Below are 13,690 nucleotides of genomic sequence, written 5' to 3'. Positions count from 1 at the left end.
GGCTACTGGTCGTTTTTTTTTATAGCCTTTCCCGGTTGCCTTCTTCAATGTCATTCCCGCCGCGGTACCAACGGCTCCTAACGCCGCCGCCTTCGCCACTGCTGGGGCCGCCGCGTCAATCAACGCTGGAATCGCAGCTAACAGCGGAAATATCCCACCGGTCTTTTCCATGTTTTTAATCGCTGCGGCCGAAAAATCTATTTGAACACCCTTTTTATTCTTCATCGCATCATTGAAATGTTTTATTTGACGCGCCGTCAACGATATCTTATGATTACCACCTGCCATCTGTGACGGCTTTAACGTTATTGTGGTTCCACATTGTTTACCCGACTTTGATCGTAATTTCTTGACTTGACCATCGGTCAACTCTACACCGACAACATTATACGACATTTTTATTGTAAACGCGTTTATGTTTTCAATTACATGTTTTCCACTGGTGCATCAACGATTCTCATTCGTCCACCAACACCTTCCAACAGCATTGATTTATCGCTGAGAATGACAGCAACCGCTCTATAATTAACACCACCCGGGTCTATACGAGCTCGGAAGTGTATATCAACGACGGACTGTCTCGTTAAATCAAGATGTTCCAACGAAAAGTAATAAATCGGATACAGGTTTTTAAAATCAAGTTGTGATATTTGCAAACCGGTGTCGACGTTTTGATCACGACCCATATATGACAGCATCCGATGATACACGCGAGCAATATGGTTGTTGTCGTAATTAAGCTGTATATCCTCGGATGGTTCCTGTTGTCCGTTTATTCTCAGCGAAACCTCCCTGACTCCTAATCGATCAAATATCATATGGCTGCGTTCTTGGGAACCTAATCGTTCCCTATTCTGTAACGCAACAAATATATGACGCGGGGCTGAAACACCCTGTTTTGATGCCAGGTGCCATGTAAATGTATCGCCGACATTATCCTCTTTAGCATCAGTTGTTACCGCTAGCCAACTCAACAACGATTTTCCCCCCTGTTCCATAAATGATAACAATCGTGCTTCCGTGATAACTGATGCAGTTAACACCGGCATCCACAATGCTATTTTAGTTTAAACGACTTTACCGGCAGCGACACCAGCAGCATGCCATATTGCACTGTTATCATCACCCCTTCGCGTTAGAGCGATTGTGTGCTTAGCCCCATAGATAACTTTTCTAACATTTCTGCAAAATCCGAATATGTGATGGAGTGGAATCGCGCATGAAAACTGTCGGCGTTGTCCTTGCAACATCCCTAATCGTGTTGCAAACCCTAGATTAAAATTATCGTTAGTACTTTTTATAACAGTAAATTCAGCGCCTGGTCTTGCTCTGCGGTCTGGGTTGGCTGCTTCAGCTTGATTAGCAACTGAAGTATCTTGTGGTGTCAGCACATTAATGTACTGAATATGATCAGCGTTATCAGTGGTATCCTTCGCGAACATCATAGATGGGCCCGCCGATCTTGTATAATCATCTGAGTATCTCGCTAGCCCGATTATCGTTGTTGCAACATCAACATCGTTTTCTATTGATTCAATTTCTCGTCCGTCAATAAGATATCTGGCGCTCTCAAATAACGCCATGATACCGTTGTTGACGAAGCCAACTCGAGTACGACCGTCATTTGGGTATGGTGCATTATCGGCAGCATTTGTTACAAGTTCTCCCTCAATTTCGATAAACGCTTCACACGGCAAAAAATATTTACTGGTATCTTGGACTTGAAGTTCAATTCGCGATCGTAGATTCGGTTGCATTGCATGATAAGAATAATATTGATAATCACGGACAGAATCATCCCTGCGCACTGGGGCGTCCATATCAAACGCGGGATCAGCGGTTTGCGCAAACATTTTATTATTTATCATGTTGATGTTTAATTCATCAACGTCGTTTTCGTCGTAGGCCACTTCCCGCTATCGCGTTCATGAGCGCGTTGGTTGTTGCATCGGTGGATGACTGAGCCGCCAACGACTCGTTTAAACATTTTATTTAATAATACGCTGATGCATCTAAATCATCGTCGTCGTTTTAAACCACTCCCCGCTATTATGTTTGCGATGTCATCTTGATTATTGTTTACCAACGACGCTAGTTTTTCTTCCACGGCGTTATTTATTACTTTACTGACATTTGCAGGCATCACTGTCGTTGATGGCATCACCGGTGGTTTCTGTTTTCTTTTTCTCACCAACGACATTAGTTTGTCCTTTGCTGCAGAAAACGCCCTTCCGGGAACATCTCCAATAGCGCTGATTCCCTTATCACGAATAACATCAATGGCCTTCATTCCTAATTGTTTAGCTAACGGCGCCACTTTTGGAGCCATTCTTGTAAATAACCCCGCAATGGTGCTACCGAGACCGTCTCCGTACCACGCGCGGTATAAGGGCAATCGTGAGTTTACCACGTAGACGCTGACTGGTTTATCATGGTTGTAGTGTATAATCATCTTTATTATAAAAAACACCAGTGTTTTCCAATTAGTGGTTGATCACCCCCCTTCCCCACCACCGAATCATAAATTTTGTCAAAAACATCGATTTTCTCTAAATGATTTCCTGGGGTTTTCATCGGCGGTAAAAATCCACGGTTTTTGTCAATTTTTGTCAATTTTTGTCGATTTTTGTCGATTTTGGTTGGTTTTTGCCGGTTTTTGGTAAAAAACACCGATTTTCTCTAAATGATTTCCTGGGGTTTTCACCCGTAAAAACCGACCAAAAACGACCAAAAACTGACAAAAAACGACCAAAAACTGACAAAAAACGACAATTTTATAATTTTTTTAATCATCCACTAACTCGTCAATGAGCGTTCGATATGCATTAATGTCCATGATACCACCGGCAAATAACCGCCTGCAAATATCAGCGGCCTCATTGATTATTTCCGGAGAGTTATTTCCGGCTCGTTTTCCTCCGATTAGTATTTCTAGCCGTGATATATCACCGAGAACACTACCAGGACAAGCAACGTCTTTACCAACAGAGTATCCTTTTCCGTGTTTTGGTCTTTTACTTTTTACTTTATTGTGGAATATTATATAATTATTATCACGCGGTGGTAATTCATTTTTATATTTACTTGCCAAATACACTATTCTTGTCCAGTCCTTTAACGACCTTATATTTTTCTCGTAATCGCTATTGATATGCATCTCTCGTGAATCCTTATCAAAATTTATGGCAGTAAAATCAATCAATTCTTCGTAGCCGAGATTTCTAATTGTGTCTATTGTGCTCTTTTTAAGCACATTACGGGGTATATTCCCCTCTTTCTCTATTTCTTCCGGTATTTCTTCTTCTGGTTCTCTTGCGGTGGCGCCTAGTTCTTCTTCATCGGCTATTGTAACATAAGGTTCTTGTGGGTCCGTTATAGCGAGTGGTGGTGGCCTCCGTGTTGTAGCAACCGCTATTTTCGCAGGGAGTGTTTCCAGAGACTTTTTTGTTTGCTCGGTCTGAGCCGCTATCTTTTCAAGCGCACCGAGGACGGGCACAGTTGCCGCCGTAACATCTTTGGTCGCTTTAGTTACCGGAGCAAAGAGCTGTTCGCTTCCAACAGCAAAATCAGTTTGTAGTTGTTGCCGCGTTTGAAGTTGTTTTCGGACCCTGTCTCGTAACGGTATGAACTTTTTAAGCGCTACTAGCCGCTCTCTGGCTAGCCGAGTAGTAAGTGATTCGCCTACCATTATTGCAATTGCTCCGTAGTTTCTAATTTCCCGCCGAGTGTGGCGGGGGGGATATATCCCAGGGGCTCCAGGGAGTTTTCGTCTATAATCCTTCTAATGTTTTTAATTTTATTAGAGATTTCTCGACGTCGTTCAAAAGCCTGTCCGAGTTTTTTTCGTACTGTCTCAACGGCAGTAAATAGTCCAATAAATGCATTTACGTCATTGCCATACAAGTTTTCATTGATCGTATATTGTAATCGCTTTATAAAAGAATACTCGCGTGGCAAGGTATATCGACCTTTCTTTGATTGCTCGTTAATAATTTCATAATCGGACAATATTTTTTGGTTATCAAGCTTATCAGATAATTCAATTCCTTGATTTTTTAATTTTAAAATCTCGGTTAATATATTATTGATGTCTTCGATATTCATATTCTTATAAAACATCTTATTTCTAATATCAAAAAAAAAATTATTTTACAAAATGAACCCCGCGTATCAATCCCGAGGTGTGTTTAGTATTTCGTCATGGCGACTTCGTCATGGCGACTTCGTCACGGTGACCTTGTCACTCGCTGATTTCTGTTACATATGAAAATCGAATTCTGCGCCCGGTCTTTTTTGAGATCGCTGAATTTTGTATTCCTTCTGCAACAAATTGTACTGCGGGCACACAAATATCAAAATATCTACTGGCTTCATTCATCGACTGAAAAGTTTTTTCTTCGTGCGTTATTGTATCAAATGACTTTACGGGTTTTGCTTTTTTTGAGTATTTACCGGTTCCCCCTTTTTTGGTATTCTGACTTTGCGAGATAGCTTGCAAGTTTATAAGAGAATTATCAGTCTTATTATTATTAATATGATCAATCACAAACCCATTCTCGATTAATCCGTTAAATACTTCAAATACAATCCTGTGAACATAATAGCGTTTTCCTCCCGCAGTAAACATCAAATACCCGCGATTATTTACGGTACCAACCGGCTTCTTCAGTCTACAATTTCTAACAACACCGTCGCGAGATGCCTCGTAATTAACGAGCACGGGATGCGGCTGAAATTCTTGGTTCATTTGTATAATAATACTACTTGTCTAATTCTTTATTTGGTTTAATTATAAACCTTGCAATGTAGTCCTGAGGAGTTTTGATGACTGAGTCAGCGGTGGGGTCAATGACGGCATTTTTTATTCGTTTATCATAATAGCGTTTTAACTCTCTGTATCGCTTTCCGCCACAATTGATACATAATTGTGATTTTCCTCTTACACCAACGTGGCAAACCAAGCACGGTAGGGGGCCAAGAGAACCATTACGAACGCTTTGTAAATGATACCCGCAGAATTCACCTCTACATGATTTATTGCACGGGGTTATCGACCCAATCATCAACCATTTGCAGTGACTCATTATACTATATTCTTTCATTTAAATACTTGTTTTAATTATATGGATGAGTTCGAGAGATTAGCAGCAATTAAGCCCTGGAAAAATATTAAGTTCAATCTCGATAGAGTCCTCAAGGACGCACCAAAAGCGTTAATAAACGATAGAACCCTGTTGAATAAAATACGCGATTGTATTAATGAATTCAAGCGTGATGGTGCATCTCATAGTTGGTCAACATTTCGAATTGATGGTGTTGTTGATGCTACCATGAACGACAACCGCGCAGCAACGATAATATCACAACTTGGCTCCAGCAAGTATTTCTTCAGAGTAAAATTTATTGTCCGGGTGGAATCAGGCAATTGGATCATACGTGATAAATTTGAACCGGTTCTCAGCGACAAGAAAACAGTCATTGTTAGCCGCGACTCCAAGCCGGGGTTGTTAACCGGAATTGACAGACCATACTATGAACGAGCGTATCCTGAAACAGCAGTTGTCTATGGAATATACCCGTTAAATAAGAAACCTGATATCGGAAAACTAGCGCCGATGAAACAGTCAACGGGGATAAATTGTGTAGCAGAACGAGTAATAGAGCATTTTACAAATGCGTGTCGAGGAAATAAACTGACCGATTTACGACGTAGCAAAATAAACCAATGGGAGAAGACAGTGCGCGAGCGAGGAGCAACCATCAGCGACATAGCGAAATTAGAAACGTCGTTGAGATTTCCAATAACCGTTACAACAATAACCGGTGAAGTATTATACGAATCAAAGTATAAATCAAATGGAGCCCCAATCAAAATTATTGATCATAACGAACACGCGTGGACGCCCGCGGTCACAATATTTCCACGGGATAGAACAGTAAAGTATATCCCGGGGGAATTCCTGGAAGAGGATGGTTTTCTCGCGGAGAGGAAACTATTTGATGCTATTGCTTGCTTGTGTAAAAATGACCCTGTATCAGTGTGGTTACTTCGCAGCGCTGAAAACGACATGGATACCTTTGATCAGTTTGTAAGACCAAACGGTGAATTATATCGCACTGGAGCGTTTCACAACAAGATGAAAAAAACCGCCATGGAATTTGAAGAGCATGATGAACAACTGCTAACAAATTGTTTTACGATTCCATCGGTTGCATCTCATGTTTCAGCAAGGAAAAATGCGTGGAGACCAACGCGCAAGGAATTTCTACCGGATGTACAATCCAGTTGTTTGGAATATTATCACGGTGGACTATGGAACACTGAATACAACCGCGACGCTATGATTTCCGTTGATATGGTTGCCTGTTATCCAGCGAGTTTTCTCGGGTATGGATCCGCCGCTGTGTACTTCAAACGATTTGGACACCCCAGACATGAAATGACTCGTGTTGCTATTAATGGACCACTGCCTGATTTTGATTTAACCGGATTCGCTCGCATAGTATCATTTGAATTCGCGGCAGGACTTCATCGCTGTTGCTATATTTGGATCGGTAGACACATGGCTGAAAAGAAGTGGCTGCCAATAGCGCTGCTACGGTATATGATTGATTGTAGCATGCTTGTATCGTTGATTGTCAGTGACGCGATTATATCATATCGGGCGCAGACTGAAATCTGGTTACCAGAACCAGAGCGTCTAGATAGCATAATTGACGAATCCAGAAAACACATTGATGCCGACGAGGAATATATCATCGAATGGTCCAAAAGATATTCAACCAACGAAACTGCGAGGCAAAAGATCTCGGTAGAAGAATAATTGGTAAGTTCACACAAGGTGGAAAAAACTGCGACTACAAACGATATTGCTCACGGCTGATTATAGATGACGCAGAATATGATTTCGTAATCAAGGACGCAGTGGCAAAAAATAGATACGTGAACTGCAAAACAGCTTTCTTGTCCAATGGAACAAAGTTGGGTACAGTTGTTTCCTACAGCGATGGAGACAGCCCCGCGTATCCACATTTGAGGGCGTCTATGCTGGGTTACGCCGCTATCAATTTATTCTCGATGATAAATAGATTCCCCGACACCGCGGTTAGAGTTGCGATTGATTCATTTTATATAGACGTAAAGTACAAGGGAAACTTAGCCGAGTTTACTAGTCCGGACGAGAGTTGGGGTATATGGAGAATTAAAAATGAAATACGACGCGATTATTCCCCGTCAGCAAATGTCACCGTTGAAAACAATTACTTACGCGGTGATAATATATCAGAATGGTCTAATGCACCACCGTGTTCTGATCCAATTTGTAGATATAAAACAGTTTATTTAAGCGGCTGTGGCGGGTCAGGAAAGACGACTCGGGCAATTGAATTATTTCGAACGCGGGCAAGTATAATCGTGCTTACACCGACCCATAGACTAGCGCGAGAGATAAAACAACGAAATGTTGACGCCGTTACTTATCACAGCTTTTTTCGATACAGCGGCGGTGAGTGGACTCCTGATCGAATGGGTGAAAAATTTATTCCTGAGGTTATCATCTGGGATGAGATATGTACTGTTTCGTTAGATGTTTTACAAATGTTTCTTGAGTGGTTGCTGTGCGTGAATACAGCGGTAATCATGTGTGGCGACCATGGCCAACCACCACCATTTGTCGGCGAGGGTCCACATGATTGGCTAAAGAATTTTGTGGACTATTATGAAGAAACCGATACTGATTACCGAGCACTTGATGAACAACTGCGCAAGGTTAAAAAATTAATCAGATTACAGCCGGATAGAGTTCAATGTGAAATAATCCGCGAGGTGATTCCGGAAACGCCGTTAAATGAATTCTGGGAAACATGGAGACCAAACGATTTGATTGTAGCGAGTAGAAAGATAGAGACACACTTCAGCGGAAGTTGTTTACGTTGCATAAGGAAAAGTTTCCAACGCGTCCAGTGCCGTTGTGTTATAGACCCGCTGACACACGGCGGCAGAACATTGAAATTGAAATCCCGGGCCCAACAGCGTCAGGGACAAAAAAACAAATTCTCGTGCTGAATGATATCGTGCTCGTTGATATCAGCGTCGTCGAGGACGCGCTACGTGCTGATAAATCCCCGTGGACGCTAGGATACGCAACGACAATACATTCCTCGCAGGGACTAACTATCACGGATACAATTGTTTGGATAGTTGATAATCGCATCGAATGGTCAAATTTAGTCTATCTTGCAGTGTCCAGAGTACGGAGAATGAATCAGCTTCGAAGAATTGTTATTGACGAAGCCAGTGACAACGATGACATTATTGATGCTAGCGTCATTGATAGAAAACTCTCGGGTTACCGCCAACAGGATAAAAAAAAACAGCGGCGTTTTGATATTGATGCCGAATTAATAATTGCGTTACGACAACAACAGAATAATCACTGCGCGAGTTGCAATTGTGTAATGCGCTGGCGTTATTCGGATAAAGACGCTCGCCAATTTACCGTGGACAGGATCGATAACAGTCTCGGTCATGTCAAAAACAATGTGAGGTTGACCTGTCTTGAGTGCAATAGACGCAACGGCGCTAGTTAAGGCCACGTGAGGGCAATTGAGTATCGTCAGGTATCACTTGTAGTTGCTCGCGTGTAAACCCCCGCTGTGGGGCAGTTGAATCCAGTCTATAGATCGGTGGTCTACCAGTTGATCGTGTTATCGTTGATATGTTATGTGTGGTAACACTCCAAATAGGATCAGTAGCTCTTTTTTTTACCGCCTTCAAGCTCTCCTGGTTCATACAGATATCTAACAGTGACATCGCCGAGAATCGGCTTGGAAACGCTATCTATTTTTGATCTTCCGGGTATGTACTCGTATTTAATCGCGTCGCTGGGCTTCATGTTAATTGCTCTGGTAATCTCGTTATTTAACGCTGCAATTACGCCTGGCAACCTTTTGACCCATTCACGAGATCGTTTTTCCTGGATGAATTCTTTCGCGTATTGATATCCAAATAACCGTTCAGCAAGAGTCCGATTGAATCGTTCAACAATTGCCTGATCACGATGTAGCGCAGTATGACCTCGTCGTATCGCGACGCTATGATGTTTCAGCGTTGATAAAACAGCGCCGCGAAATTCACTACCAGGATCAACTTGTAATAGATTTGGCCAGCGCAGAGGACCCCTTCGGTAAATCCGCTCAAACGCATCGGCTACTTCAGTTGCTGACTTTGTTTTTAACGGCTCCGCTTGTTTGTATCGACTCGCAACATCAACTACGGTTAGCGCGTATTTGTAACCGTTGTCATGCGGCAGAAATAGTATGTCAGCTTGATGAACTTCATTGGGTACGGTAACATCAAAGTGCGAGAAGTTGATTTGTTTAGGTGGTGGTAGATAAATTTGCCATATAGCCTGTTTGGATAACCAATTAGCCGCAGTGGCCTTTGTTACCTTTGCAGCGCTTGCGAGTTTACCAATTGCGGCCTTCCCCTTCCAGTATCCTCTCGGAGAATAATAGATGGATTCCATGTTGTTATTATAAACGCTAGCGTTTTCAATTACCAGCGCGAGAAGCTCCGCTTCCAATCATTAATTTACCTTTCATAGCCGATTTTACCAACCATGAAGCCAATTTTTCTTTGAATGATTTATCAGGAATAGCATTTAACGCGTGAATTAATTTTACATCCGCGATATGACGCTGTTGCAGATCACCGCTACGATAAGCTATATCATGTATCCGACATGCTTCGTCGATAGCGTTTATTGGATACTCACCGGGTTTGGGCCGATTTTGATCATCGAGTCTGATATCTAATCGTGTTCCGGGGCCACAGTAGTTATATCCTGGGAGGTGCTTTTCTCCTGGATACTTTGCCCACGGTGTTCCGGGGAGTTTTGATAACTTGGCTGCAATATCACCTCCTCGCTTTTTTTTAAAGCATCCCCGGGTCTAGCAGAAATAAATCTAAATTTCTTTGTACCGCATTGTACGCACTTACCAGTAAGCGCCGATCTGTTATTTCTTGTTGTAACGGTTGTCATATCATTTGTGCCAGTACGCACTCTACACTTCACACAATATAGATCCATAATTTATGTATAGAGATATGAATATAATTGATTTTTCGGCGACTAAAACGAGAGAACCAGTTAAGCATGTTGCAGCGTTACCAAACTCGATCCGGATGATTATCATCGGACCATCTGGATCCGGCAAGACGCAATTATTACTTAATTTAATAATGAGATGGATGAAGTGGGATAAGTTGTATTTAATCGCCCCTAGCGTAGACGATCAACGATGCTACGAGGTGTTGAAAGATTTTAACGAGAATGCTTCAGCGATCGCTGAAAAAAATGTTATTGAGTTTATTACAGATATCAATGATGCACCAGGTATTGATGATATTGATGGCGACGTTAACAATCTAGTCGTGTACGATGATGTTATGTTAGACAATCAAAAAAACCCAGCTAGGATATTTTCCAGAGGCAGGCATAAAAACACCGACGTGATATATGTCACTCAACGATACACTCAGATTCCAAAAGTAATCAGAGACAACTGTAATATTCTTGCTGTATTTAACGGTGTTGATACACACACGCTACGAAATATCTGGCAAACTTGGTGTGGCGGTGACATGGACTTTAATGGTTTTCGAAACTTTTTTAGTCATGCTCAGTCGACCCCACATGGATTTGTAACGATAAATTTACATGATCCTCGGACACGATATCGTATCGGACTTGACCAAATATTCGGTTAGTTGTAAATAATTTTCATTGTAAATAACTTCTTAGCAGCGGGGGGGGGGGGGGGGGCAATGACATCGACGCGGTCGTCGCTGTGTTTACCGGACGCTGACGACGCTGGGATCGGCTCGCAGAAAAGTGTATTAAACCAAATGACGTCACCGTCGTGTAGGATGGGCCGTCGTCGTTTTTTTTTTTACCAGCGCTGACTACACCGGATCCGCTGAGTGCAGAAAGTAATAATTAAGCAAAATAACGATTGGACAAAATGTCGGATTCGCCCCCCCTGCTGCTTACCCGTTATGTCCATACTTCAAACACGTCTTTGTGAAGTTACAATTGTAGAGAAATGCAAGTACGTGACTAGTTTGCAAAGGTCTGAAAAAGCAGTATTGACCGAATCATGTGTTCAATAAAAATTCTATTTACAGATGCATACAAGATTAGTTCCCGATCTTAGGTTTTACATTAGTATTGACAGACCCTGCTGGTTTTAATCGTAGCCTACGGTTATTTTCTCTTTCCTTAATTGTCAAATAATGATTTAGAAAAACAGTGCTCAGAACCTTTCAGTAGACAATCTCTAATGTTTAACATTTTCACTTAATAAGCTATACTAACTATAAAAAAGACCACACAAAGAAAGAAAAAACAATAAGACTGACCGAGAGGTATTAACTCAAAAGACAACGTGTATGAACACCGGGACTCCTTCTATGACTCCTTGTATTGTTTTTTTTCAATTTTTGGTCTCACACTCCTATTATATAATAGCTGCAAGAAAAGACGCCAAATTTAACAAGGACAGGTCGCTGCGGTAGAGGTAACGCATGAACTCCAACGAATAAACTCCCACAGTATATACTCAATTAATAGCTGAGTTAAACTGCAATCAGCAAAGATCAATATCTGTCGTAGGATAATGCACCTTCAGATCAGGATCTACGATATTTGTTCTATTGATTACTCCTAACAAACTTCACAGAGCCAGATATACCGGTGTATTATGTGACAGCAGATCTGGGGCTGTATAATTTATAGTTTGATTCATCCTATAAGCGAGTACATACGGTTATTTTGTCTCAAAACAACAAAGCCATTAAAATCGCTTTGAGTCCCCCCCCCCCAACCCACAACAAGGAAGGCTTTATACAGTTGGAAAATTAAGCTATTAATATGACAAAATGTTTCGAATGTACCGACGATGACAAGTAGTACTGTGTCTGTTATTGCTTTTTTGAAAATCATAACACTTAGTTTCAACAAATAAGTTTCACATAAAGTGTTTGGAACAACACGTGCACGCTTTGATTTTTGTATTTCTTTTTAAATAAAATGATATTACAAATTTAAAACTTAGGAACGTTATCATCAGACTTGTGATTAATATAATAAGAACTTGCTGATATATTTACTCGTAGTAGTAATCTCGCACACAAAATGTCTTGTTTTTAACGGCACTTTTACCCCCTTTTAATGGACATATCAAAGGGAACCGTGGTAGCTCCGTTGGTAGAGCGTCGGCCTCGTAATCCATGGGTCGCAGGTCTGATAGGCACTTAGTTACAACTTCCTTGGTATGATTAGGTATTAATGTGATAAAAGTTATAACCAGCAGAACAAGAAACAACTAATTTTAATTGCCGGAAGGAAAATTTCGCTTGCTCAAGTAATTAATTACAGATAGTATAGACCTTTAATTAGTATGATTAATTAGTCAAGATTACATTCCGTCTCAAGTTTCTAAATGTTCGATTTCTATTTCTTAATAAATTTGATTTATTTTGATGTTGAAAATAAAAGCTATATTGCACTTGTGGTGTATCCAGTCTTGTATATAATAAAAATCTGGGAATCAACCACAGCCCAGTTACGCAAAGAGAACAACTATGATTGTCTGTTTTAATGACACGTGTTTTGGGAAAACCCCATCTGCGATTGAAAATATCGCAAGTAACTCCTATTTACGCCCAGCTGCTATTGCATGCATTTTTACAACCCCCAACCCCATCCCCGGCGATCAAAACTCCTTTATTTAAAATCTCACCAATACTCACTATAGTTGTTAACCCCCAACCCCTCTCTCAATGTGTATTCCCACACAAATTTATAGACGTTACTGCTGGCAGACTCCTTACAAATCTGCTTCATTTGTTTTGATCACATTTATAATATAAAGGTTGACGCTAAATATAAAAAACCCAAACAAAACAAACAAAAACAAACAGTTATACTCGTAGGTTGTATTAGTTACGGAAGAAACAAACAGTACATTCGTTACGCTCAGCTCATGCCACCCCACCTTTCTGAAAGTAATCTGGATTGTTATTCACAAAGCAATTTATGTACAGGTAATCACCAACTAGTCACGTACCCGGAACAATTTATGAACATCTCATGTACTCCATTTTCCTCGAATATGTAGATCTTTACATTATCTCACAATCTAAGGCAACCAATACATAATATATGACTCGGACATACATTCCTCTCGGACAATTATACATAAAATGCAGGTAAAATACCTTACCTTGAGTGAGTAATAGCGTGTTGAACCGGTATCGTTGACCGCCAAGTCGCAAACTAATGGCAAACACAATAGTGAACAGGTGCTTTAGAAATACAGCTCAAAAGCTCGAATACAATTGACTATAATCATGCTTTAGGCACGGCGAAGGGTTGTCGTGGGGTAGTTATATCTCCTTGTAATGTGTCCAACCTTGTCTTAGTTTATCGAGGAAAGCGTCTATTACACGTTTATTGACTGGCGATTTAATGTGGGACATAATTGTGAGAGGAAGCACTGTAAATAAAGCTAATAAGTAAACTCACGGTTTTGAATGGGATACAACTTATTCCAATAGAGCACAACGTACATGTCTGAGCATATGTTCACATGGAACTCCAACATTTTTTAAATTTGCTGTCACATT

General features: G+C 41.0%; 1 protein-coding gene across 1 annotated transcript in view; it reads right to left on the bottom strand.

Moving 5' to 3' along the window:
- Positions 1 to 13,403, bottom strand: part of LOC149785012 (core alpha-(1,3)-fucosyltransferase-like) — a 104,105-nt gene extending 90,702 nt beyond the window's left edge. Inside the window, exon 1 of the mRNA XM_089978710.1 lies at positions 13,288 to 13,403. The gene's annotated coding sequence lies outside the window, so the exon portion shown is untranslated. The remainder of the gene's footprint in view (positions 1 to 13,287) is intronic.
- Between the last annotated feature and the right edge of the window lie 287 nt (positions 13,404 to 13,690).

Source organism: Sinohyriopsis cumingii, chromosome 13 (genome assembly GCF_028554795.1).
Source record: "Sinohyriopsis cumingii isolate HCF-2022 chromosome 13, ASM2855479v2, whole genome shotgun sequence".
Taxonomy (NCBI): Eukaryota; Metazoa; Mollusca; class Bivalvia; order Unionida; family Unionidae; genus Sinohyriopsis; species Sinohyriopsis cumingii.
The sequence above is the reverse complement of the archived record's forward strand: the minus strand, read 5'-3'. Positions and strand labels throughout refer to the sequence as shown.